The 26,321-nt window shown below is 48.5% G+C and overlaps 1 long non-coding RNA gene across 2 annotated transcripts; it reads left to right on the top strand.

The window, feature by feature from the left end:
• The first annotated feature begins 1,313 nt into the window (after positions 1 to 1,313).
• Positions 1,314 to 26,055, top strand: LOC133473195 (uncharacterized). Of its 2 annotated transcripts, none has more exons than XR_009786993.1 (2): positions 1,314 to 19,117; positions 21,315 to 26,055. It is a non-coding gene; the product is annotated as an uncharacterized LOC133473195 (long non-coding RNA). The 2 variants fall into 2 exon arrangements; XR_009786992.1 differs by having other exon boundaries at positions 21,301 to 26,055.
• The last annotated feature ends 266 nt before the right edge of the window (positions 26,056 to 26,321 follow it).

Here is a 26,321-nt window from a genome sequence, read left to right as displayed (position 1 = left end):
AACCCTAACCCTAACCCTAACCCTAACCCTAACCCTAACCCTAACCCTAACCCTAACCCTAACCCTAACCCTAACCCTAACCCTAACCCTAACCCTAACCCTAACCCTAACCCTAACCCTAACCCTAACCCTAACCCTAACCCTAACCCTAACCCTAACCCTAACCCTAACCCTAACCCTAACCCTAACCTAACCCTAACCCTAACCCTAACCCTAACCCTAACCCTAACCCTAACCCTAACCCTAACCCTAACCCTAACCCTAACCCTAACCCTAACCCTAACCCTAACCCTAACCCTAACCCTAACCCTAACCCTAACCCTAACCCTAACCCTAACCCTAACCCTAACCCTAACCCTAACCCTAACCCTAACCTAACCCTAACCCTAACCTAACCCTAACCCTAACCCTAACCCTAACCCTAACCCTAACCCTAACCCTAACCCTAACCCTAACCCTAACCCTAACCCTAACCCTAACCCTAACCCTAACCCTAACCCTAACCCTAACCCTAACCTAACCTAACTAACCCTAACCCTAACCCTAACCCTAACCCTAACCCTAACCCTAACCCTAACCCTAACCCTAACCCTAACCCTAACCCTAACCCTAACCCTAACCCTAACCCTAACCCTAACCCTAACCCTAACCCTAACCCTAACCCTAACCCTAACCCTAACCCTAACCCTAACCCTAACCCTAACCCTAACCCTAACCCTAACCCTAACCCTAACCCTAACCCTAACCCTAACCCTAACCCTAACCCTAACCCTAACCCTAACCCTAACCCTAACCCTAACCCTAACCCTAACCCTAACCCTAACCCTAACCCTAACCCTAACCCTAACCCTAACCCTAACCCTAACCCTAACCCTAACCCTAACCCTAACCCTAACCCTAACCCTAACCTAACCCTAACCCTAACCCTAACCCTAACCCTAACCCTAACCCTAACCCTAACCCTAACCCTAACCCTAACCCTAACCCTAACCCTAACCCTAACCCTAACCCTAACCCTAACCCTAACCCTAACCCTAACCCTAACCCTAACCCTAACCCTAACCCTAACCCTAACCCTAACCCTAACCCTAACCCTAACCCTAACCCTAACCCTAACCCTAACCCTACCTAACCCTACTAACCCTAACTAACCCTAACCCTAACCCTAACCCTAACCCTAACCCTAACCCTAACCCTAACCCTAACCCTAACCCTAACCCTAACCCTAACCCTAACCCTAACCCTAACCTAACCTAACCCTAACCCTAACCCTAACCCTAACCTAACCCTAACCTAACCTAACCTGTCGAAGCTTAATCAGCAAATAACAACTTACTCTAACCTCTTCCTAAACTTAACCAATTCAAAAATGGACTATCTCAAACTGAGGGTCCTAACCCTAAAATTGATCTACGCCAGTTAAATTACTGGGGGATGGCCGTGGGGATCCGGGAGGAAGGTGACCGGGCTCAAGGCCCATCGGGGTCCCTCTCATGCTCACATGCTCGGCCCATAGCCCTCTAGCCCCAACCGCTGCCCCTGAACGCTTTTTCGCTACATATTATCGCAAGCTAAGACCTAGACCTCAGTGGAAGAGTCAAAGACGGGCACTTGCAGGGAGTCGGTGCTGGTAGTCCGAAGGCCATCCAAGCGGGATGTAGTTGCCGGACCAGACCGTGAAATTTAATTGGATATTAGATCAGGCGAACAGGACCAGTATGGAGGGTGTTGTTGGTTGTGGGTTGGGTCAAGGAAGAAGGGGGTAGAGGGGGTTTCCCGCTGGCTCCTTTGTGGTCCGGACACCTCACCCTTCCCAGGACCTAACCATAACCACTCGCCCCGGGAACTTATGCAGTCGTAGAATCGGTGCATCACCTCCAAAATAGGGTACCGTAGAGCCCAAAATGAGGACTAAAATAAGGGATGGACAACTTATCCAGCATGGTCAAACCAGCGTTTCCAAGAGGAGAAACGCTGGGTCGGATAAACTTAACCAATTTGAAAATGGACTATCTCAAACCGAGGGTCCTAATCCTAAAATTGATATTTGGAATACTTACCTGTTTGGATTTAAAAACAAGAGCTGACGTCATCGCAAAAGGATGGTGAAGAACCGCCTCCCCAAAAAACTAAGATCAGCCATTGGATCATTGACCCGGAAGCGTAGTCACGTGGTCTAAAAATAAAAGTAGGCGGAGACTCGGCCGCCCCCACCATTTTGCCCAGCTGCTCGACGAGAGAGAAAAACATCTCCTTAGCCGCTGAAGCCAACATAAACAGTAAGACGGTTAATTAACCACTTCACTAATAATAATTATTCGCTTCTTTACTTATTTTTCATGGTGCCCAAGCCTGAGGAAGACCCTAGAAGGTCGAAACGTCGCGACGGGCACTTTATAGCGCTTCCTTTTTTTTCCTTTTTTTCTCCGTTTGGAAATGACCTCATTTGGTTACTTCTCGCCACTAGAGGGCAATACAGCCCCGTACATTACACAGGACACACATAGGCCAAGAAGGGCACTCACACAAAAAGACAACACGTCGTTCTTTCTCTCTCTTTTTTCTTTCTTTAATCAAAAACCAAGACTAAGAAAAGTGGATAACAGTAATAAAAATAAGAATACATTTATAGAAAAGAAAAACACAAAACAGCCTAAACAAAGGAGGTGACTCAAAAAAAGCAAAAACGTGCTGAATAAATAAATAAATAAATAAACAACAAACCAAAAACAGCGTAAACAAAGGAGGTGACTCAAAAAAAAGCAAAAACGTGCCGAATAAACAAGTCAATAAACAACAAACCAAGCTTGGGAATGATGAAAGGACAAGTGGTTCGCTGTGGGCGAAGACACGCCCGGACTGACCCTAAAGCCAAGAGGTGCAGATTCGGGGACCAACCGCCTCGGCACCGGGAGGGACGAGAACACTGGGGGATGGACTGTGCATTACCTCCTCCCAACATAACGGGAGGAGAGATCTTATCGCTCGCCCTAACCAGCCCGTGCCTCTCCTGGTGTCCACGTTCTCGTTCTGACCGGTCCGGGGCCCGGTTTGGTCCCCCACTCCGCTCTGATTCGTCGGTAGTCCAAACTGGACGCCCTAAAAATAACAAAACACATGGTGGAGAATTCAACCTCCTAGACAATTTATATCACCGAGTCCGAATGCGCAGAACTTATGCAGTCGTAGAATCGGTGCATCACCTCCAAAATAGGGTACCGTAGAGCCCAAAATGAGGACTAAAATAAAGGATGGACAACTTATCCAGCATGGTCAAACCAGCGTTTCCAAGAGGAGAAACGCTGGGTCGGATCATGGACAATGCCAAAGGTTGGGGAACCGGGACGGAAGCCCAGCAGACCGACAGGAGGCTGAGTCGGCGATCGCAACACCCGCATCGGAATCGACCGCGAGGGACGAGGAGAACACAAATACAGTGACCTCGCTGCCAGTCTCAAAACCAGCTTCAGCTGCACAGCAGCAGGACATCACGACGGCTGCGCCGACATCGGAGGCCTCTCCCTCCACTGCCGCGAGGGGGGATGGGAGTCCCCGATCCGGTGCAACCCAGGACAACCCAACCACCGCCACAGTGGACTTTGACCCGCAATAGACGGGGGATGACAGCTACGGAAAAGACTGAGACGATTGGAATTGCCAGGTGAGAGCCCTCACGCAAAAAAACATTGACTCCTACCTTTTTCGTTCCTTAAAGGGATGCTACCCGAGCCAAGCCACGACAACCAATCCTCAAAAAAAGTCCAAAGACATTTGAGAAAGAAACAGTCTAACAACTAATCCTAAACCTCTTCCTAAACTTAACCAATCTCGAGTATGAGCCCTAACCATAATCTTGGTCCCAGCGCCGATTTTAGGCCTTTGTCGAAGCTTAATCAGCAAATAACAACTTACTCTAACCTCTTCCTAAACTTAACCAATTCAAAAATGGACTATCTCAAACTGAGGGTCCTAACCCTAAAATTGATCTACGCCAGTTAAATTACTGGGGGATGGCCGTGGGGATCCGGGAGGAAGGTGACCGGGCTCAAGGCCCATCGGGGTCCCTCTCATGCTCACATGCTCGGCCCATAGCCCTCTAGCCCCAACCGCTGCCCCTGAACGCTTTTTCGCTACATATTATCGCAAGCTAAGACCTAGACCTCAGTGGAAGAGTCAAAGACGGGCACTTGCAGGGAGTCGGTGCTGGTAGTCCGAAGGCCATCCAAGCGGGATGTAGTTGCCGGACCAGACCGTGAAATTTAATTGGATATTAGATCAGGCGAACAGGACCAGTATGGAGGGTGTTGTTGGTTGTGGGTTGGGTCAAGGAAGAAGGGGGTAGAGGGGGTTTCCCGCTGGCTCCTTTGTGGTCCGGACACCTCACCCTTCCCAGGACCTAACCATAACCACTCGCCCCGGGAACTTATGCAGTCGTAGAATCGGTGCATCACCTCCAAAATAGGGTACCGTAGAGCCCAAAATGAGGACTAAAATAAGGGATGGACAACTTATCCAGCATGGTCAAACCAGCGTTTCCAAGAGGAGAAACGCTGGGTCGGATAAACTTAACCAATTTGAAAATGGACTATCTCAAACCGAGGGTCCTAATCCTAAAATTGATATTTGGAATACTTACCTGTTTGGATTTAAAAACAAGAGCTGACGTCATCGCAAAAGGATGGTGAAGAACCGCCTCCCCAAAAAACTAAGATCAGCCATTGGATCATTGACCCGGAAGCGTAGTCACGTGGTCTAAAAATAAAAGTAGGCGGAGACTCGGCCGCCCCCACCATTTTGCCCAGCTGCTCGACGAGAGAGAAAAACATCTCCTTAGCCGCTGAAGCCAACATAAACAGTAAGACGGTTAATTAACCACTTCACTAATAATAATTATTCGCTTCTTTACTTATTTTTCATGGTGCCCAAGCCTGAGGAAGACCCTAGAAGGTCGAAACGTCGCGACGGGCACTTTATAGCGCTTCCTTTTTTTTCCTTTTTTTCTCCGTTTGGAAATGACCTCATTTGGTTACTTCTCGCCACTAGAGGGCAATACAGCCCCGTACATTACACAGGACACACATAGGCCAAGAAGGGCACTCACACAAAAAGACAACACGTCGTTCTTTCTCTCTCTTTTTTCTTTCTTTAATCAAAAACCAAGACTAAGAAAAGTGGATAACAGTAATAAAAATAAGAATACATTTATAGAAAAGAAAAACACAAAACAGCCTAAACAAAGGAGGTGACTCAAAAAAAGCAAAAACGTGCTGAATAAATAAATAAATAAATAAACAACAAACCAAAAACAGCGTAAACAAAGGAGGTGACTCAAAAAAAAGCAAAAACGTGCCGAATAAACAAGTCAATAAACAACAAACCAAGCTTGGGAATGATGAAAGGACAAGTGGTTCGCTGTGGGCGAAGACACGCCCGGACTGACCCTAAAGCCAAGAGGTGCAGATTCGGGGACCAACCGCCTCGGCACCGGGAGGGACGAGAACACTGGGGGATGGACTGTGCATTACCTCCTCCCAACATAACGGGAGGAGAGATCTTATCGCTCGCCCTAACCAGCCCGTGCCTCTCCTGGTGTCCACGTTCTCGTTCTGACCGGTCCGGGGCCCGGTTTGGTCCCCCACTCCGCTCTGATTCGTCGGTAGTCCAAACTGGACGCCCTAAAAATAACAAAACACATGGTGGAGAATTCAACCTCCTAGACAATTTATATCACCGAGTCCGAATGCGCAGAACTTATGCAGTCGTAGAATCGGTGCATCACCTCCAAAATAGGGTACCGTAGAGCCCAAAATGAGGACTAAAATAAAGGATGGACAACTTATCCAGCATGGTCAAACCAGCGTTTCCAAGAGGAGAAACGCTGGGTCGGATCATGGACAATGCCAAAGGTTGGGGAACCGGGACGGAAGCCCAGCAGACCGACAGGAGGCTGAGTCGGCGATCGCAACACCCGCATCGGAATCGACCGCGAGGGACGAGGAGAACACAAATACAGTGACCTCGCTGCCAGTCTCAAAACCAGCTTCAGCTGCACAGCAGCAGGACATCACGACGGCTGCGCCGACATCGGAGGCCTCTCCCTCCACTGCCGCGAGGGGGGATGGGAGTCCCCGATCCGGTGCAACCCAGGACAACCCAACCACCGCCACAGTGGACTTTGACCCGCAATAGACGGGGGATGACAGCTACGGAAAAGACTGAGACGATTGGAATTGCCAGGTGAGAGCCCTCACGCAAAAAAACATTGACTCCTACCTTTTTCGTTCCTTAAAGGGATGCTACCCGAGCCAAGCCACGACAACCAATCCTCAAAAAAAGTCCAAAGACATTTGAGAAAGAAACAGTCTAACAACTAATCCTAAACCTCTTCCTAAACTTAACCAATCTCGAGTATGAGCCCTAACCATAATCTTGGTCCCAGCGCCGATTTTAGGCCTTTGTCGAAGCTTAATCAGCAAATAACAACTTACTCTAACCTCTTCCTAAACTTAACCAATTCAAAAATGGACTATCTCAAACTGAGGGTCCTAACCCTAAAATTGATCTACGCCAGTTAAATTACTGGGGGATGGCCGTGGGGATCCGGGAGGAAGGTGACCGGGCTCAAGGCCCATCGGGGTCCCTCTCATGCTCACATGCTCGGCCCATAGCCCTCTAGCCCCAACCGCTGCCCCTGAACGCTTTTTCGCTACATATTATCGCAAGCTAAGACCTAGACCTCAGTGGAAGAGTCAAAGACGGGCACTTGCAGGGAGTCGGTGCTGGTAGTCCGAAGGCCATCCAAGCGGGATGTAGTTGCCGGACCAGACCGTGAAATTTAATTGGATATTAGATCAGGCGAACAGGACCAGTATGGAGGGTGTTGTTGGTTGTGGGTTGGGTCAAGGAAGAAGGGGGTAGAGGGGGTTTCCCGCTGGCTCCTTTGTGGTCCGGACACCTCACCCTTCCCAGGACCTAACCATAACCACTCGCCCCGGGAACTTATGCAGTCGTAGAATCGGTGCATCACCTCCAAAATAGGGTACCGTAGAGCCCAAAATGAGGACTAAAATAAGGGATGGACAACTTATCCAGCATGGTCAAACCAGCGTTTCCAAGAGGAGAAACGCTGGGTCGGATAAACTTAACCAATTTGAAAATGGACTATCTCAAACCGAGGGTCCTAATCCTAAAATTGATATTTGGAATACTTACCTGTTTGGATTTAAAAACAAGAGCTGACGTCATCGCAAAAGGATGGTGAAGAACCGCCTCCCCAAAAAACTAAGATCAGCCATTGGATCATTGACCCGGAAGCGTAGTCACGTGGTCTAAAAATAAAAGTAGGCGGAGACTCGGCCGCCCCCACCATTTTGCCCAGCTGCTCGACGAGAGAGAAAAACATCTCCTTAGCCGCTGAAGCCAACATAAACAGTAAGACGGTTAATTAACCACTTCACTAATAATAATTATTCGCTTCTTTACTTATTTTTCATGGTGCCCAAGCCTGAGGAAGACCCTAGAAGGTCGAAACGTCGCGACGGGCACTTTATAGCGCTTCCTTTTTTTTCCTTTTTTTCTCCGTTTGGAAATGACCTCATTTGGTTACTTCTCGCCACTAGAGGGCAATACAGCCCCGTACATTACACAGGACACACATAGGCCAAGAAGGGCACTCACACAAAAAGACAACACGTCGTTCTTTCTCTCTCTTTTTTCTTTCTTTAATCAAAAACCAAGACTAAGAAAAGTGGATAACAGTAATAAAAATAAGAATACATTTATAGAAAAGAAAAACACAAAACAGCCTAAACAAAGGAGGTGACTCAAAAAAAGCAAAAACGTGCTGAATAAATAAATAAATAAATAAACAACAAACCAAAAACAGCGTAAACAAAGGAGGTGACTCAAAAAAAAGCAAAAACGTGCCGAATAAACAAGTCAATAAACAACAAACCAAGCTTGGGAATGATGAAAGGACAAGTGGTTCGCTGTGGGCGAAGACACGCCCGGACTGACCCTAAAGCCAAGAGGTGCAGATTCGGGGACCAACCGCCTCGGCACCGGGAGGGACGAGAACACTGGGGGATGGACTGTGCATTACCTCCTCCCAACATAACGGGAGGAGAGATCTTATCGCTCGCCCTAACCAGCCCGTGCCTCTCCTGGTGTCCACGTTCTCGTTCTGACCGGTCCGGGGCCCGGTTTGGTCCCCCACTCCGCTCTGATTCGTCGGTAGTCCAAACTGGACGCCCTAAAAATAACAAAACACATGGTGGAGAATTCAACCTCCTAGACAATTTATATCACCGAGTCCGAATGCGCAGAACTTATGCAGTCGTAGAATCGGTGCATCACCTCCAAAATAGGGTACCGTAGAGCCCAAAATGAGGACTAAAATAAAGGATGGACAACTTATCCAGCATGGTCAAACCAGCGTTTCCAAGAGGAGAAACGCTGGGTCGGATCATGGACAATGCCAAAGGTTGGGGAACCGGGACGGAAGCCCAGCAGACCGACAGGAGGCTGAGTCGGCGATCGCAACACCCGCATCGGAATCGACCGCGAGGGACGAGGAGAACACAAATACAGTGACCTCGCTGCCAGTCTCAAAACCAGCTTCAGCTGCACAGCAGCAGGACATCACGACGGCTGCGCCGACATCGGAGGCCTCTCCCTCCACTGCCGCGAGGGGGGATGGGAGTCCCCGATCCGGTGCAACCCAGGACAACCCAACCACCGCCACAGTGGACTTTGACCCGCAATAGACGGGGGATGACAGCTACGGAAAAGACTGAGACGATTGGAATTGCCAGGTGAGAGCCCTCACGCAAAAAAACATTGACTCCTACCTTTTTCGTTCCTTAAAGGGATGCTACCCGAGCCAAGCCACGACAACCAATCCTCAAAAAAAGTCCAAAGACATTTGAGAAAGAAACAGTCTAACAACTAATCCTAAACCTCTTCCTAAACTTAACCAATCTCGAGTATGAGCCCTAACCATAATCTTGGTCCCAGCGCCGATTTTAGGCCTTTGTCGAAGCTTAATCAGCAAATAACAACTTACTCTAACCTCTTCCTAAACTTAACCAATTCAAAAATGGACTATCTCAAACTGAGGGTCCTAACCCTAAAATTGATCTACGCCAGTTAAATTACTGGGGGATGGCCGTGGGGATCCGGGAGGAAGGTGACCGGGCTCAAGGCCCATCGGGGTCCCTCTCATGCTCACATGCTCGGCCCATAGCCCTCTAGCCCCAACCGCTGCCCCTGAACGCTTTTTCGCTACATATTATCGCAAGCTAAGACCTAGACCTCAGTGGAAGAGTCAAAGACGGGCACTTGCAGGGAGTCGGTGCTGGTAGTCCGAAGGCCATCCAAGCGGGATGTAGTTGCCGGACCAGACCGTGAAATTTAATTGGATATTAGATCAGGCGAACAGGACCAGTATGGAGGGTGTTGTTGGTTGTGGGTTGGGTCAAGGAAGAAGGGGGTAGAGGGGGTTTCCCGCTGGCTCCTTTGTGGTCCGGACACCTCACCCTTCCCAGGACCTAACCATAACCACTCGCCCCGGGAACTTATGCAGTCGTAGAATCGGTGCATCACCTCCAAAATAGGGTACCGTAGAGCCCAAAATGAGGACTAAAATAAGGGATGGACAACTTATCCAGCATGGTCAAACCAGCGTTTCCAAGAGGAGAAACGCTGGGTCGGATAAACTTAACCAATTTGAAAATGGACTATCTCAAACCGAGGGTCCTAATCCTAAAATTGATATTTGGAATACTTACCTGTTTGGATTTAAAAACAAGAGCTGACGTCATCGCAAAAGGATGGTGAAGAACCGCCTCCCCAAAAAACTAAGATCAGCCATTGGATCATTGACCCGGAAGCGTAGTCACGTGGTCTAAAAATAAAAGTAGGCGGAGACTCGGCCGCCCCCACCATTTTGCCCAGCTGCTCGACGAGAGAGAAAAACATCTCCTTAGCCGCTGAAGCCAACATAAACAGTAAGACGGTTAATTAACCACTTCACTAATAATAATTATTCGCTTCTTTACTTATTTTTCATGGTGCCCAAGCCTGAGGAAGACCCTAGAAGGTCGAAACGTCGCGACGGGCACTTTATAGCGCTTCCTTTTTTTTCCTTTTTTTCTCCGTTTGGAAATGACCTCATTTGGTTACTTCTCGCCACTAGAGGGCAATACAGCCCCGTACATTACACAGGACACACATAGGCCAAGAAGGGCACTCACACAAAAAGACAACACGTCGTTCTTTCTCTCTCTTTTTTCTTTCTTTAATCAAAAACCAAGACTAAGAAAAGTGGATAACAGTAATAAAAATAAGAATACATTTATAGAAAAGAAAAACACAAAACAGCCTAAACAAAGGAGGTGACTCAAAAAAAGCAAAAACGTGCTGAATAAATAAATAAATAAATAAACAACAAACCAAAAACAGCGTAAACAAAGGAGGTGACTCAAAAAAAAGCAAAAACGTGCCGAATAAACAAGTCAATAAACAACAAACCAAGCTTGGGAATGATGAAAGGACAAGTGGTTCGCTGTGGGCGAAGACACGCCCGGACTGACCCTAAAGCCAAGAGGTGCAGATTCGGGGACCAACCGCCTCGGCACCGGGAGGGACGAGAACACTGGGGGATGGACTGTGCATTACCTCCTCCCAACATAACGGGAGGAGAGATCTTATCGCTCGCCCTAACCAGCCCGTGCCTCTCCTGGTGTCCACGTTCTCGTTCTGACCGGTCCGGGGCCCGGTTTGGTCCCCCACTCCGCTCTGATTCGTCGGTAGTCCAAACTGGACGCCCTAAAAATAACAAAACACATGGTGGAGAATTCAACCTCCTAGACAATTTATATCACCGAGTCCGAATGCGCAGAACTTATGCAGTCGTAGAATCGGTGCATCACCTCCAAAATAGGGTACCGTAGAGCCCAAAATGAGGACTAAAATAAAGGATGGACAACTTATCCAGCATGGTCAAACCAGCGTTTCCAAGAGGAGAAACGCTGGGTCGGATCATGGACAATGCCAAAGGTTGGGGAACCGGGACGGAAGCCCAGCAGACCGACAGGAGGCTGAGTCGGCGATCGCAACACCCGCATCGGAATCGACCGCGAGGGACGAGGAGAACACAAATACAGTGACCTCGCTGCCAGTCTCAAAACCAGCTTCAGCTGCACAGCAGCAGGACATCACGACGGCTGCGCCGACATCGGAGGCCTCTCCCTCCACTGCCGCGAGGGGGGATGGGAGTCCCCGATCCGGTGCAACCCAGGACAACCCAACCACCGCCACAGTGGACTTTGACCCGCAATAGACGGGGGATGACAGCTACGGAAAAGACTGAGACGATTGGAATTGCCAGGTGAGAGCCCTCACGCAAAAAAACATTGACTCCTACCTTTTTCGTTCCTTAAAGGGATGCTACCCGAGCCAAGCCACGACAACCAATCCTCAAAAAAAGTCCAAAGACATTTGAGAAAGAAACAGTCTAACAACTAATCCTAAACCTCTTCCTAAACTTAACCAATCTCGAGTATGAGCCCTAACCATAATCTTGGTCCCAGCGCCGATTTTAGGCCTTTGTCGAAGCTTAATCAGCAAATAACAACTTACTCTAACCTCTTCCTAAACTTAACCAATTCAAAAATGGACTATCTCAAACTGAGGGTCCTAACCCTAAAATTGATCTACGCCAGTTAAATTACTGGGGGATGGCCGTGGGGATCCGGGAGGAAGGTGACCGGGCTCAAGGCCCATCGGGGTCCCTCTCATGCTCACATGCTCGGCCCATAGCCCTCTAGCCCCAACCGCTGCCCCTGAACGCTTTTTCGCTACATATTATCGCAAGCTAAGACCTAGACCTCAGTGGAAGAGTCAAAGACGGGCACTTGCAGGGAGTCGGTGCTGGTAGTCCGAAGGCCATCCAAGCGGGATGTAGTTGCCGGACCAGACCGTGAAATTTAATTGGATATTAGATCAGGCGAACAGGACCAGTATGGAGGGTGTTGTTGGTTGTGGGTTGGGTCAAGGAAGAAGGGGGTAGAGGGGGTTTCCCGCTGGCTCCTTTGTGGTCCGGACACCTCACCCTTCCCAGGACCTAACCATAACCACTCGCCCCGGGAACTTATGCAGTCGTAGAATCGGTGCATCACCTCCAAAATAGGGTACCGTAGAGCCCAAAATGAGGACTAAAATAAGGGATGGACAACTTATCCAGCATGGTCAAACCAGCGTTTCCAAGAGGAGAAACGCTGGGTCGGATAAACTTAACCAATTTGAAAATGGACTATCTCAAACCGAGGGTCCTAATCCTAAAATTGATATTTGGAATACTTACCTGTTTGGATTTAAAAACAAGAGCTGACGTCATCGCAAAAGGATGGTGAAGAACCGCCTCCCCAAAAAACTAAGATCAGCCATTGGATCATTGACCCGGAAGCGTAGTCACGTGGTCTAAAAATAAAAGTAGGCGGAGACTCGGCCGCCCCCACCATTTTGCCCAGCTGCTCGACGAGAGAGAAAAACATCTCCTTAGCCGCTGAAGCCAACATAAACAGTAAGACGGTTAATTAACCACTTCACTAATAATAATTATTCGCTTCTTTACTTATTTTTCATGGTGCCCAAGCCTGAGGAAGACCCTAGAAGGTCGAAACGTCGCGACGGGCACTTTATAGCGCTTCCTTTTTTTTCCTTTTTTTCTCCGTTTGGAAATGACCTCATTTGGTTACTTCTCGCCACTAGAGGGCAATACAGCCCCGTACATTACACAGGACACACATAGGCCAAGAAGGGCACTCACACAAAAAGACAACACGTCGTTCTTTCTCTCTCTTTTTTCTTTCTTTAATCAAAAACCAAGACTAAGAAAAGTGGATAACAGTAATAAAAATAAGAATACATTTATAGAAAAGAAAAACACAAAACAGCCTAAACAAAGGAGGTGACTCAAAAAAAGCAAAAACGTGCTGAATAAATAAATAAATAAATAAACAACAAACCAAAAACAGCGTAAACAAAGGAGGTGACTCAAAAAAAAGCAAAAACGTGCCGAATAAACAAGTCAATAAACAACAAACCAAGCTTGGGAATGATGAAAGGACAAGTGGTTCGCTGTGGGCGAAGACACGCCCGGACTGACCCTAAAGCCAAGAGGTGCAGATTCGGGGACCAACCGCCTCGGCACCGGGAGGGACGAGAACACTGGGGGATGGACTGTGCATTACCTCCTCCCAACATAACGGGAGGAGAGATCTTATCGCTCGCCCTAACCAGCCCGTGCCTCTCCTGGTGTCCACGTTCTCGTTCTGACCGGTCCGGGGCCCGGTTTGGTCCCCCACTCCGCTCTGATTCGTCGGTAGTCCAAACTGGACGCCCTAAAAATAACAAAACACATGGTGGAGAATTCAACCTCCTAGACAATTTATATCACCGAGTCCGAATGCGCAGAACTTATGCAGTCGTAGAATCGGTGCATCACCTCCAAAATAGGGTACCGTAGAGCCCAAAATGAGGACTAAAATAAAGGATGGACAACTTATCCAGCATGGTCAAACCAGCGTTTCCAAGAGGAGAAACGCTGGGTCGGATCATGGACAATGCCAAAGGTTGGGGAACCGGGACGGAAGCCCAGCAGACCGACAGGAGGCTGAGTCGGCGATCGCAACACCCGCATCGGAATCGACCGCGAGGGACGAGGAGAACACAAATACAGTGACCTCGCTGCCAGTCTCAAAACCAGCTTCAGCTGCACAGCAGCAGGACATCACGACGGCTGCGCCGACATCGGAGGCCTCTCCCTCCACTGCCGCGAGGGGGGATGGGAGTCCCCGATCCGGTGCAACCCAGGACAACCCAACCACCGCCACAGTGGACTTTGACCCGCAATAGACGGGGGATGACAGCTACGGAAAAGACTGAGACGATTGGAATTGCCAGGTGAGAGCCCTCACGCAAAAAAACATTGACTCCTACCTTTTTCGTTCCTTAAAGGGATGCTACCCGAGCCAAGCCACGACAACCAATCCTCAAAAAAAGTCCAAAGACATTTGAGAAAGAAACAGTCTAACAACTAATCCTAAACCTCTTCCTAAACTTAACCAATCTCGAGTATGAGCCCTAACCATAATCTTGGTCCCAGCGCCGATTTTAGGCCTTTGTCGAAGCTTAATCAGCAAATAACAACTTACTCTAACCTCTTCCTAAACTTAACCAATTCAAAAATGGACTATCTCAAACTGAGGGTCCTAACCCTAAAATTGATCTACGCCAGTTAAATTACTGGGGGATGGCCGTGGGGATCCGGGAGGAAGGTGACCGGGCTCAAGGCCCATCGGGGTCCCTCTCATGCTCACATGCTCGGCCCATAGCCCTCTAGCCCCAACCGCTGCCCCTGAACGCTTTTTCGCTACATATTATCGCAAGCTAAGACCTAGACCTCAGTGGAAGAGTCAAAGACGGGCACTTGCAGGGAGTCGGTGCTGGTAGTCCGAAGGCCATCCAAGCGGGATGTAGTTGCCGGACCAGACCGTGAAATTTAATTGGATATTAGATCAGGCGAACAGGACCAGTATGGAGGGTGTTGTTGGTTGTGGGTTGGGTCAAGGAAGAAGGGGGTAGAGGGGGTTTCCCGCTGGCTCCTTTGTGGTCCGGACACCTCACCCTTCCCAGGACCTAACCATAACCACTCGCCCCGGGAACTTATGCAGTCGTAGAATCGGTGCATCACCTCCAAAATAGGGTACCGTAGAGCCCAAAATGAGGACTAAAATAAGGGATGGACAACTTATCCAGCATGGTCAAACCAGCGTTTCCAAGAGGAGAAACGCTGGGTCGGATAAACTTAACCAATTTGAAAATGGACTATCTCAAACCGAGGGTCCTAATCCTAAAATTGATATTTGGAATACTTACCTGTTTGGATTTAAAAACAAGAGCTGACGTCATCGCAAAAGGATGGTGAAGAACCGCCTCCCCAAAAAACTAAGATCAGCCATTGGATCATTGACCCGGAAGCGTAGTCACGTGGTCTAAAAATAAAAGTAGGCGGAGACTCGGCCGCCCCCACCATTTTGCCCAGCTGCTCGACGAGAGAGAAAAACATCTCCTTAGCCGCTGAAGCCAACATAAACAGTAAGACGGTTAATTAACCACTTCACTAATAATAATTATTCGCTTCTTTACTTATTTTTCATGGTGCCCAAGCCTGAGGAAGACCCTAGAAGGTCGAAACGTCGCGACGGGCACTTTATAGCGCTTCCTTTTTTTTCCTTTTTTTCTCCGTTTGGAAATGACCTCATTTGGTTACTTCTCGCCACTAGAGGGCAATACAGCCCCGTACATTACACAGGACACACATAGGCCAAGAAGGGCACTCACACAAAAAGACAACACGTCGTTCTTTCTCTCTCTTTTTTCTTTCTTTAATCAAAAACCAAGACTAAGAAAAGTGGATAACAGTAATAAAAATAAGAATACATTTATAGAAAAGAAAAACACAAAACAGCCTAAACAAAGGAGGTGACTCAAAAAAAGCAAAAACGTGCTGAATAAATAAATAAATAAATAAACAACAAACCAAAAACAGCGTAAACAAAGGAGGTGACTCAAAAAAAAGCAAAAACGTGCCGAATAAACAAGTCAATAAACAACAAACCAAGCTTGGGAATGATGAAAGGACAAGTGGTTCGCTGTGGGCGAAGACACGCCCGGACTGACCCTAAAGCCAAGAGGTGCAGATTCGGGGACCAACCGCCTCGGCACCGGGAGGGACGAGAACACTGGGGGATGGACTGTGCATTACCTCCTCCCAACATAACGGGAGGAGAGATCTTATCGCTCGCCCTAACCAGCCCGTGCCTCTCCTGGTGTCCACGTTCTCGTTCTGACCGGTCCGGGGCCCGGTTTGGTCCCCCACTCCGCTCTGATTCGTCGGTAGTCCAAACTGGACGCCCTAAAAATAACAAAACACATGGTGGAGAATTCAACCTCCTAGACAATTTATATCACCGAGTCCGAATGCGCAGAACTTATGCAGTCGTAGAATCGGTGCATCACCTCCAAAATAGGGTACCGTAGAGCCCAAAATGAGGACTAAAATAAAGGATGGACAACTTATCCAGCATGGTCAAACCAGCGTTTCCAAGAGGAGAAACGCTGGGTCGGATCATGGACAATGCCAAAGGTTGGGGAACCGGGACGGAAGCCCAGCAGACCGACAGGAGGCTGAGTCGGCGATCGCAACACCCGCATCGGAATCGACCGCGAGGGACGAGGAGAACACAAATACAGTGACCTCGCTGCCAGTCTCAAAACCAGCTTCAGCTGCACAGCAGCAGGACATCACGACGGCTGCGCCGACATCGGAGGCCTCTCCCTCCACTGCCGCGAGGGGGGATGGGAGTCCCCGATCCGGTGCAACCCAGGACAACCCAACCACCGCCACAGTGGACTTTGACCCGCAATAGACGGGGGATGACAGCTACGGAAAAGACTGAGACGATTGGAATTGCCAGGTGAGAGCCCTCACGCAAAAAAACATTGACTCCTACCTTTTTCGTTCCTTAAAGGGATGCTACCCGAGCCAAGCCACGACAACCAATCCTCAAAAAAAGTCCAAAGACATTTGAGAAAGAAACAGTCTAACAACTAATCCTAAACCTCTTCCTAAACTTAACCAATCTCGAGTATGAGCCCTAACCATAATCTTGGTCCCAGCGCCGATTTTAGGCCTTTGTCGAAGCTTAATCAGCAAATAACAACTTACTCTAACCTCTTCCTAAACTTAACCAATTCAAAAATGGACTATCTCAAACTGAGGGTCCTAACCCTAAAATTGATCTACGCCAGTTAAATTACTGGGGGATGGCCGTGGGGATCCGGGAGGAAGGTGACCGGGCTCAAGGCCCATCGGGGTCCCTCTCATGCTCACATGCTCGGCCCATAGCCCTCTAGCCCCAACCGCTGCCCCTGAACGCTTTTTCGCTACATATTATCGCAAGCTAAGACCTAGACCTCAGTGGAAGAGTCAAAGACGGGCACTTGCAGGGAGTCGGTGCTGGTAGTCCGAAGGCCATCCAAGCGGGATGTAGTTGCCGGACCAGACCGTGAAATTTAATTGGATATTAGATCAGGCGAACAGGACCAGTATGGAGGGTGTTGTTGGTTGTGGGTTGGGTCAAGGAAGAAGGGGGTAGAGGGGGTTTCCCGCTGGCTCCTTTGTGGTCCGGACACCTCACCCTTCCCAGGACCTAACCATAACCACTCGCCCCGGGAACTTATGCAGTCGTAGAATCGGTGCATCACCTCCAAAATAGGGTACCGTAGAGCCCAAAATGAGGACTAAAATAAGGGATGGACAACTTATCCAGCATGGTCAAACCAGCGTTTCCAAGAGGAGAAACGCTGGGTCGGATAAACTTAACCAATTTGAAAATGGACTATCTCAAACCGAGGGTCCTAATCCTAAAATTGATATTTGGAATACTTACCTGTTTGGATTTAAAAACAAGAGCTGACGTCATCGCAAAAGGATGGTGAAGAACCGCCTCCCCAAAAAACTAAGATCAGCCATTGGATCATTGACCCGGAAGCGTAGTCACGTGGTCTAAAAATAAAAGTAGGCGGAGACTCGGCCGCCCCCACCATTTTGCCCAGCTGCTCGACGAGAGAGAAAAACATCTCCTTAGCCGCTGAAGCCAACATAAACAGTAAGACGGTTAATTAACCACTTCACTAATAATAATTATTCGCTTCTTTACTTATTTTTCATGGTGCCCAAGCCTGAGGAAGACCCTAGAAGGTCGAAACGTCGCGACGGGCACTTTATAGCGCTTCCTTTTTTTTCCTTTTTTTCTCCGTTTGGAAATGACCTCATTTGGTTACTTCTCGCCACTAGAGGGCAATACAGCCCCGTACATTACACAGGACACACATAGGCCAAGAAGGGCACTCACACAAAAAGACAACACGTCGTTCTTTCTCTCTCTTTTTTCTTTCTTTAATCAAAAACCAAGACTAAGAAAAGTGGATAACAGTAATAAAAATAAGAATACATTTATAGAAAAGAAAAACACAAAACAGCCTAAACAAAGGAGGTGACTCAAAAAAAGCAAAAACGTGCTGAATAAATAAATAAATAAATAAACAACAAACCAAAAACAGCGTAAACAAAGGAGGTGACTCAAAAAAAAGCAAAAACGTGCCGAATAAACAAGTCAATAAACAACAAACCAAGCTTGGGAATGATGAAAGGACAAGTGGTTCGCTGTGGGCGAAGACACGCCCGGACTGACCCTAAAGCCAAGAGGTGCAGATTCGGGGACCAACCGCCTCGGCACCGGGAGGGACGAGAACACTGGGGGATGGACTGTGCATTACCTCCTCCCAACATAACGGGAGGAGAGATCTTATCGCTCGCCCTAACCAGCCCGTGCCTCTCCTGGTGTCCACGTTCTCGTTCTGACCGGTCCGGGGCCCGGTTTGGTCCCCCACTCCGCTCTGATTCGTCGGTAGTCCAAACTGGACGCCCTAAAAATAACAAAACACATGGTGGAGAATTCAACCTCCTAGACAATTTATATCACCGAGTCCGAATGCGCAGAACTTATGCAGTCGTAGAATCGGTGCATCACCTCCAAAATAGGGTACCGTAGAGCCCAAAATGAGGACTAAAATAAAGGATGGACAACTTATCCAGCATGGTCAAACCAGCGTTTCCAAGAGGAGAAACGCTGGGTCGGATCATGGACAATGCCAAAGGTTGGGGAACCGGGACGGAAGCCCAGCAGACCGACAGGAGGCTGAGTCGGCGATCGCAACACCCGCATCGGAATCGACCGCGAGGGACGAGGAGAACACAAATACAGTGACCTCGCTGCCAGTCTCAAAACCAGCTTCAGCTGCACAGCAGCAGGACATCACGACGGCTGCGCCGACATCGGAGGCCTCTCCCTCCACTGCCGCGAGGGGGGATGGGAGTCCCCGATCCGGTGCAACCCAGGACAACCCAACCACCGCCACAGTGGACTTTGACCCGCAATAGACGGGGGATGACAGCTACGGAAAAGACTGAGACGATTGGAATTGCCAGGTGAGAGCCCTCACGCAAAAAAACATTGACTCCTACCTTTTTCGTTCCTTAAAGGGATGCTACCCGAGCCAAGCCACGACAACCAATCCTCAAAAAAAGTCCAAAGACATTTGAGAAAGAAACAGTCTAACAACTAATCCTAAACCTCTTCCTAAACTTAACCAATCTCGAGTATGAGCCCTAACCATAATCTTGGTCCCAGCGCCGATTTTAGGCCTTTGTCGAAGCTTAATCAGCAAATAACAACTTACTCTAACCTCTTCCTAAACTTAACCAATTCAAAAATGGACTATCTCAAACTGAGGGTCCTAACCCTAAAATTGATCTACGCCAGTTAAATTACTGGGGGATGGCCGTGGGGATCCGGGAGGAAGGTGACCGGGCTCAAGGCCCATCGGGGTCCCTCTCATGCTCACATGCTCGGCCCATAGCCCTCTAGCCCCAACCGCTGCCCCTGAACGCTTTTTCGCTACATATTATCGCAAGCTAAGACCTAGACCTCAGTGGAAGAGTCAAAGACGGGCACTTGCAGGGAGTCGGTGCTGGTAGTCCGAAGGCCATCCAAGCGGGATGTAGTTGCCGGACCAGACCGTGAAATTTAATTGGATATTAGATCAGGCGAACAGGACCAGTATGGAGGGTGTTGTTGGTTGTGGGTTGGGTCAAGGAAGAAGGGGGTAGAGGGGGTTTCCCGCTGGCTCCTTTGTGGTCCGGACACCTCACCCTTCCCAGGACCTAACCATAACCACTCGCCCCGGGAACTTATGCAGTCGTAGAATCGGTGCATCACCTCCAAAATAGGGTACCGTAGAGCCCAAAATGAGGACTAAAATAAGGGATGGACAACTTATCCAGCATGGTCAAACCAGCGTTTCCAAGAGGAGAAACGCTGGGTCGGATAAACTTAACCAATTTGAAAATGGACTATCTCAAACCGAGGGTCCTAATCCTAAAATTGATATTTGGAATACTTACCTGTTTGGATTTAAAAACAAGAGCTGACGTCATCGCAAAAGGATGGTGAAGAACCGCCTCCCCAAAAAACTAAGATCAGCCATTGGATCATTGACCCGGAAGCGTAGTCACGTGGTCTAAAAATAAAAGTAGGCGGAGACTCGGCCGCCCCCACCATTTTGCCCAGCTGCTCGACGAGAGAGAAAAACATCTCCTTAGCCGCTGAAGCCAACATAAACAGTAAGACGGTTAATTAACCACTTCACTAATAATAATTATTCGCTTCTTTACTTATTTTTCATGGTGCCCAAGCCTGAGGAAGACCCTAGAAGGTCGAAACGTCGCGACGGGCACTTTATAGCGCTTCCTTTTTTTTCCTTTTTTTCTCCGTTTGGAAATGACCTCATTTGGTTACTTCTCGCCACTAGAGGGCAATACAGCCCCGTACATTACACAGGACACACATAGGCCAAGAAGGGCACTCACACAAAAAGACAACACGTCGTTCTTTCTCTCTCTTTTTTCTTTCTTTAATCAAAAACCAAGACTAAGAAAAGTGGATAACAGTAATAAAAATAAGAATACATTTATAGAAAAGAAAAACACAAAACAGCCTAAACAAAGGAGGTGACTCAAAAAAAGCAAAAACGTGCTGAATAAATAAATAAATAAATAAACAACAAACCAAAAACAGCGTAAACAAAGGAGGTGACTCAAAAAAAAGCAAAAACGTGCCGAATAAACAAGTCAATAAACAACAAACCAAGCTTGGGAATGATGAAAGGACAAGTGGTTCGCTGTGGGCGAAGACACGCCCGGACTGACCCTAAAGCCAAGAGGTGCAGATTCGGGGACCAACCGCCTCGGCACCGGGAGGGACGAGAACACTGGGGGATGGACTGTGCATTACCTCCTCCCAACATAACGGGAGGAGAGATCTTATCGCTCGCCCTAACCAGCCCGTGCCTCTCCTGGTGTCCACGTTCTCGTTCTGACCGGTCCGGGGCCCGGTTTGGTCCCCCACTCCGCTCTGATTCGTCGGTAGTCCAAACTGGACGCCCTAAAAATAACAAAACACATGGTGGAGAATTCAACCTCCTAGACAATTTATATCACCGAGTCCGAATGCGCAGAACTTATGCAGTCGTAGAATCGGTGCATCACCTCCAAAATAGGGTACCGTAGAGCCCAAAATGAGGACTAAAATAAAGGATGGACAACTTATCCAGCATGGTCAAACCAGCGTTTCCAAGAGGAGAAACGCTGGGTCGGATCATGGACAATGCCAAAGGTTGGGGAACCGGGACGGAAGCCCAGCAGACCGACAGGAGGCTGAGTCGGCGATCGCAACACCCGCATCGGAATCGACCGCGAGGGACGAGGAGAACACAAATACAGTGACCTCGCTGCCAGTCTCAAAACCAGCTTCAGCTGCACAGCAGCAGGACATCACGACGGCTGCGCCGACATCGGAGGCCTCTCCCTCCACTGCCGCGAGGGGGGATGGGAGTCCCCGATCCGGTGCAACCCAGGACAACCCAACCACCGCCACAGTGGACTTTGACCCGCAATAGACGGGGGATGACAGCTACGGAAAAGACTGAGACGATTGGAATTGCCAGGTGAGAGCCCTCACGCAAAAAAACATTGACTCCTACCTTTTTCGTTCCTTAAAGGGATGCTACCCGAGCCAAGCCACGACAACCAATCCTCAAAAAAAGTCCAAAGACATTTGAGAAAGAAACAGTCTAACAACTAATCCTAAACCTCTTCCTAAACTTAACCAATCTCGAGTATGAGCCCTAACCATAATCTTGGTCCCAGCGCCGATTTTAGGCCTTTGTCGAAGCTTAATCAGCAAATAACAACTTACTCTAACCTCTTCCTAAACTTAACCAATTCAAAAATGGACTATCTCAAACTGAGGGTCCTAACCCTAAAATTGATCTACGCCAGTTAAATTACTGGGGGATGGCCGTGGGGATCCGGGAGGAAGGTGACCGGGCTCAAGGCCCATCGGGGTCCCTCTCATGCTCACATGCTCGGCCCATAGCCCTCTAGCCCCAACCGCTGCCCCTGAACGCTTTTTCGCTACATATTATCGCAAGCTAAGACCTAGACCTCAGTGGAAGAGTCAAAGACGGGCACTTGCAGGGAGTCGGTGCTGGTAGTCCGAAGGCCATCCAAGCGGGATGTAGTTGCCGGACCAGACCGTGAAATTTAATTGGATATTAGATCAGGCGAACAGGACCAGTATGGAGGGTGTTGTTGGTTGTGGGTTGGGTCAAGGAAGAAGGGGGTAGAGGGGGTTTCCCGCTGGCTCCTTTGTGGTCCGGACACCTCACCCTTCCCAGGACCTAACCATAACCACTCGCCCCGGGAACTTATGCAGTCGTAGAATCGGTGCATCACCTCCAAAATAGGGTACCGTAGAGCCCAAAATGAGGACTAAAATAAGGGATGGACAACTTATCCAGCATGGTCAAACCAGCGTTTCCAAGAGGAGAAACGCTGGGTCGGATAAACTTAACCAATTTGAAAATGGACTATCTCAAACCGAGGGTCCTAATCCTAAAATTGATATTTGGAATACTTACCTGTTTGGATTTAAAAACAAGAGCTGACGTCATCGCAAAAGGATGGTGAAGAACCGCCTCCCCAAAAAACTAAGATCAGCCATTGGATCATTGACCCGGAAGCGTAGTCACGTGGTCTAAAAATAAAAGTAGGCGGAGACTCGGCCGCCCCCACCATTTTGCCCAGCTGCTCGACGAGAGAGAAAAACATCTCCTTAGCCGCTGAAGCCAACATAAACAGTAAGACGGTTAATTAACCACTTCACTAATAATAATTATTCGCTTCTTTACTTATTTTTCATGGTGCCCAAGCCTGAGGAAGACCCTAGAAGGTCGAAACGTCGCGACGGGCACTTTATAGCGCTTCCTTTTTTTTCCTTTTTTTCTCCGTTTGGAAATGACCTCATTTGGTTACTTCTCGCCACTAGAGGGCAATACAGCCCCGTACATTACACAGGACACACATAGGCCAAGAAGGGCACTCACACAAAAAGACAACACGTCGTTCTTTCTCTCTCTTTTTTCTTTCTTTAATCAAAAACCAAGACTAAGAAAAGTGGATAACAGTAATAAAAATAAGAATACATTTATAGAAAAGAAAAACACAAAACAGCCTAAACAAAGGAGGTGACTCAAAAAAAGCAAAAACGTGCTGAATAAATAAATAAATAAATAAACAACAAACCAAAAACAGCGTAAACAAAGGAGGTGACTCAAAAAAAAGCAAAAACGTGCCGAATAAACAAGTCAATAAACAACAAACCAAGCTTGGGAATGATGAAAGGACAAGTGGTTCGCTGTGGGCGAAGACACGCCCGGACTGACCCTAAAGCCAAGAGGTGCAGATTCGGGGACCAACCGCCTCGGCACCGGGAGGGACGAGAACACTGGGGGATGGACTGTGCATTACCTCCTCCCAACATAACGGGAGGAGAGATCTTATCGCTCGCCCTAACCAGCCCGTGCCTCTCCTGGTGTCCACGTTCTCGTTCTGACCGGTCCGGGGCCCGGTTTGGTCCCCCACTCCGCTCTGATTCGTCGGTAGTCCAAACTGGACGCCCTAAAAATAACAAAACACATGGTGGAGAATTCAACCTCCTAGACAATTTATATCACCGAGTCCGAATGCGCAGAACTTATGCAGTCGTAGAATCGGTGCATCACCTCCAAAATAGGGTACCGTAGAGCCCAAAATGAGGACTAAAATAAAGGATGGACAACTTATCCAGCATGGTCAAACCAGCGTTTCCAAGAGGAGAAACGCTGGGTCGGATCATGGACAATGCCAAAGGTTGGGGAACCGGGACGGAAGCCCAGCAGACCGACAGGAGGCTGAGTCGGCGATCGCAACACCCGCATCGGAATCGACCGCGAGGGACGAGGAGAACACAAATACAGTGACCTCGCTGCCAGTCTCAAAACCAGCTTCAGCTGCACAGCAGCAGGACATCACGACGGCTGCGCCGACATCGGAGGCCTCTCCCTCCACTGCCGCGAGGGGGGATGGGAGTCCCCGATCCGGTGCAACCCAGGACAACCCAACCACCGCCACAGTGGACTTTGACCCGCAATAGACGGGGGATGACAGCTACGGAAAAGACTGAGACGATTGGAATTGCCAGGTGAGAGCCCTCACGCAAAAAAACATTGACTCCTACCTTTTTCGTTCCTTAAAGGGATGCTACCCGAGCCAAGCCACGACAACCAATCCTCAAAAAAAGTCCAAAGACATTTGAGAAAGAAACAGTCTAACAACTAATCCTAAACCTCTTCCTAAACTTAACCAATCTCGAGTATGAGCCCTAACCATAATCTTGGTCCCAGCGCCGATTTTAGGCCTTTGTCGAAGCTTAATCAGCAAATAACAACTTACTCTAACCTCTTCCTAAACTTAACCAATTCAAAAATGGACTATCTCAAACTGAGGGTCCTAACCCTAAAATTGATCTACGCCAGTTAAATTACTGGGGGATGGCCGTGGGGATCCGGGAGGAAGGTGACCGGGCTCAAGGCCCATCGGGGTCCCTCTCATGCTCACATGCTCGGCCCATAGCCCTCTAGCCCCAACCGCTGCCCCTGAACGCTTTTTCGCTACATATTATCGCAAGCTAAGACCTAGACCTCAGTGGAAGAGTCAAAGACGGGCACTTGCAGGGAGTCGGTGCTGGTAGTCCGAAGGCCATCCAAGCGGGATGTAGTTGCCGGACCAGACCGTGAAATTTAATTGGATATTAGATCAGGCGAACAGGACCAGTATGGAGGGTGTTGTTGGTTGTGGGTTGGGTCAAGGAAGAAGGGGGTAGAGGGGGTTTCCCGCTGGCTCCTTTGTGGTCCGGACACCTCACCCTTCCCAGGACCTAACCATAACCACTCGCCCCGGGAACTTATGCAGTCGTAGAATCGGTGCATCACCTCCAAAATAGGGTACCGTAGAGCCCAAAATGAGGACTAAAATAAGGGATGGACAACTTATCCAGCATGGTCAAACCAGCGTTTCCAAGAGGAGAAACGCTGGGTCGGATAAACTTAACCAATTTGAAAATGGACTATCTCAAACCGAGGGTCCTAATCCTAAAATTGATATTTGGAATACTTACCTGTTTGGATTTAAAAACAAGAGCTGACGTCATCGCAAAAGGATGGTGAAGAACCGCCTCCCCAAAAAACTAAGATCAGCCATTGGATCATTGACCCGGAAGCGTAGTCACGTGGTCTAAAAATAAAAGTAGGCGGAGACTCGGCCGCCCCCACCATTTTGCCCAGCTGCTCGACGAGAGAGAAAAACATCTCCTTAGCCGCTGAAGCCAACATAAACAGTAAGACGGTTAATTAACCACTTCACTAATAATAATTATTCGCTTCTTTACTTATTTTTCATGGTGCCCAAGCCTGAGGAAGACCCTAGAAGGTCGAAACGTCGCGACGGGCACTTTATAGCGCTTCCTTTTTTTTCCTTTTTTTCTCCGTTTGGAAATGACCTCATTTGGTTACTTCTCGCCACTAGAGGGCAATACAGCCCCGTACATTACACAGGACACACATAGGCCAAGAAGGGCACTCACACAAAAAGACAACACGTCGTTCTTTCTCTCTCTTTTTTCTTTCTTTAATCAAAAACCAAGACTAAGAAAAGTGGATAACAGTAATAAAAATAAGAATACATTTATAGAAAAGAAAAACACAAAACAGCCTAAACAAAGGAGGTGACTCAAAAAAAGCAAAAACGTGCTGAATAAATAAATAAATAAATAAACAACAAACCAAAAACAGCGTAAACAAAGGAGGTGACTCAAAAAAAAGCAAAAACGTGCCGAATAAACAAGTCAATAAACAACAAACCAAGCTTGGGAATGATGAAAGGACAAGTGGTTCGCTGTGGGCGAAGACACGCCCGGACTGACCCTAAAGCCAAGAGGTGCAGATTCGGGGACCAACCGCCTCGGCACCGGGAGGGACGAGAACACTGGGGGATGGACTGTGCATTACCTCCTCCCAACATAACGGGAGGAGAGATCTTTATCGCACGCCCTAACCCTAACCTAACCCTAACCCTAACCCTAACCCTAACCCTAACCCTAACCCTAACCCCTAACCCTAACCCTAACCCTACCCTAACCCTAACCCTAACCCTAACCTAACCCTAACCCTAACCCTAACCCTAACCCTAACCCTAA

The sequence above is a fragment of the Phyllopteryx taeniolatus genome, unplaced genomic scaffold, assembly GCF_024500385.1.
Source record: "Phyllopteryx taeniolatus isolate TA_2022b unplaced genomic scaffold, UOR_Ptae_1.2 contig_176, whole genome shotgun sequence".
Taxonomy (NCBI): Eukaryota; Metazoa; Chordata; class Actinopteri; order Syngnathiformes; family Syngnathidae; genus Phyllopteryx; species Phyllopteryx taeniolatus.
Note: the sequence above shows the minus strand (reverse complement) of the source record. Positions and strands in the feature narration are given on the sequence as shown.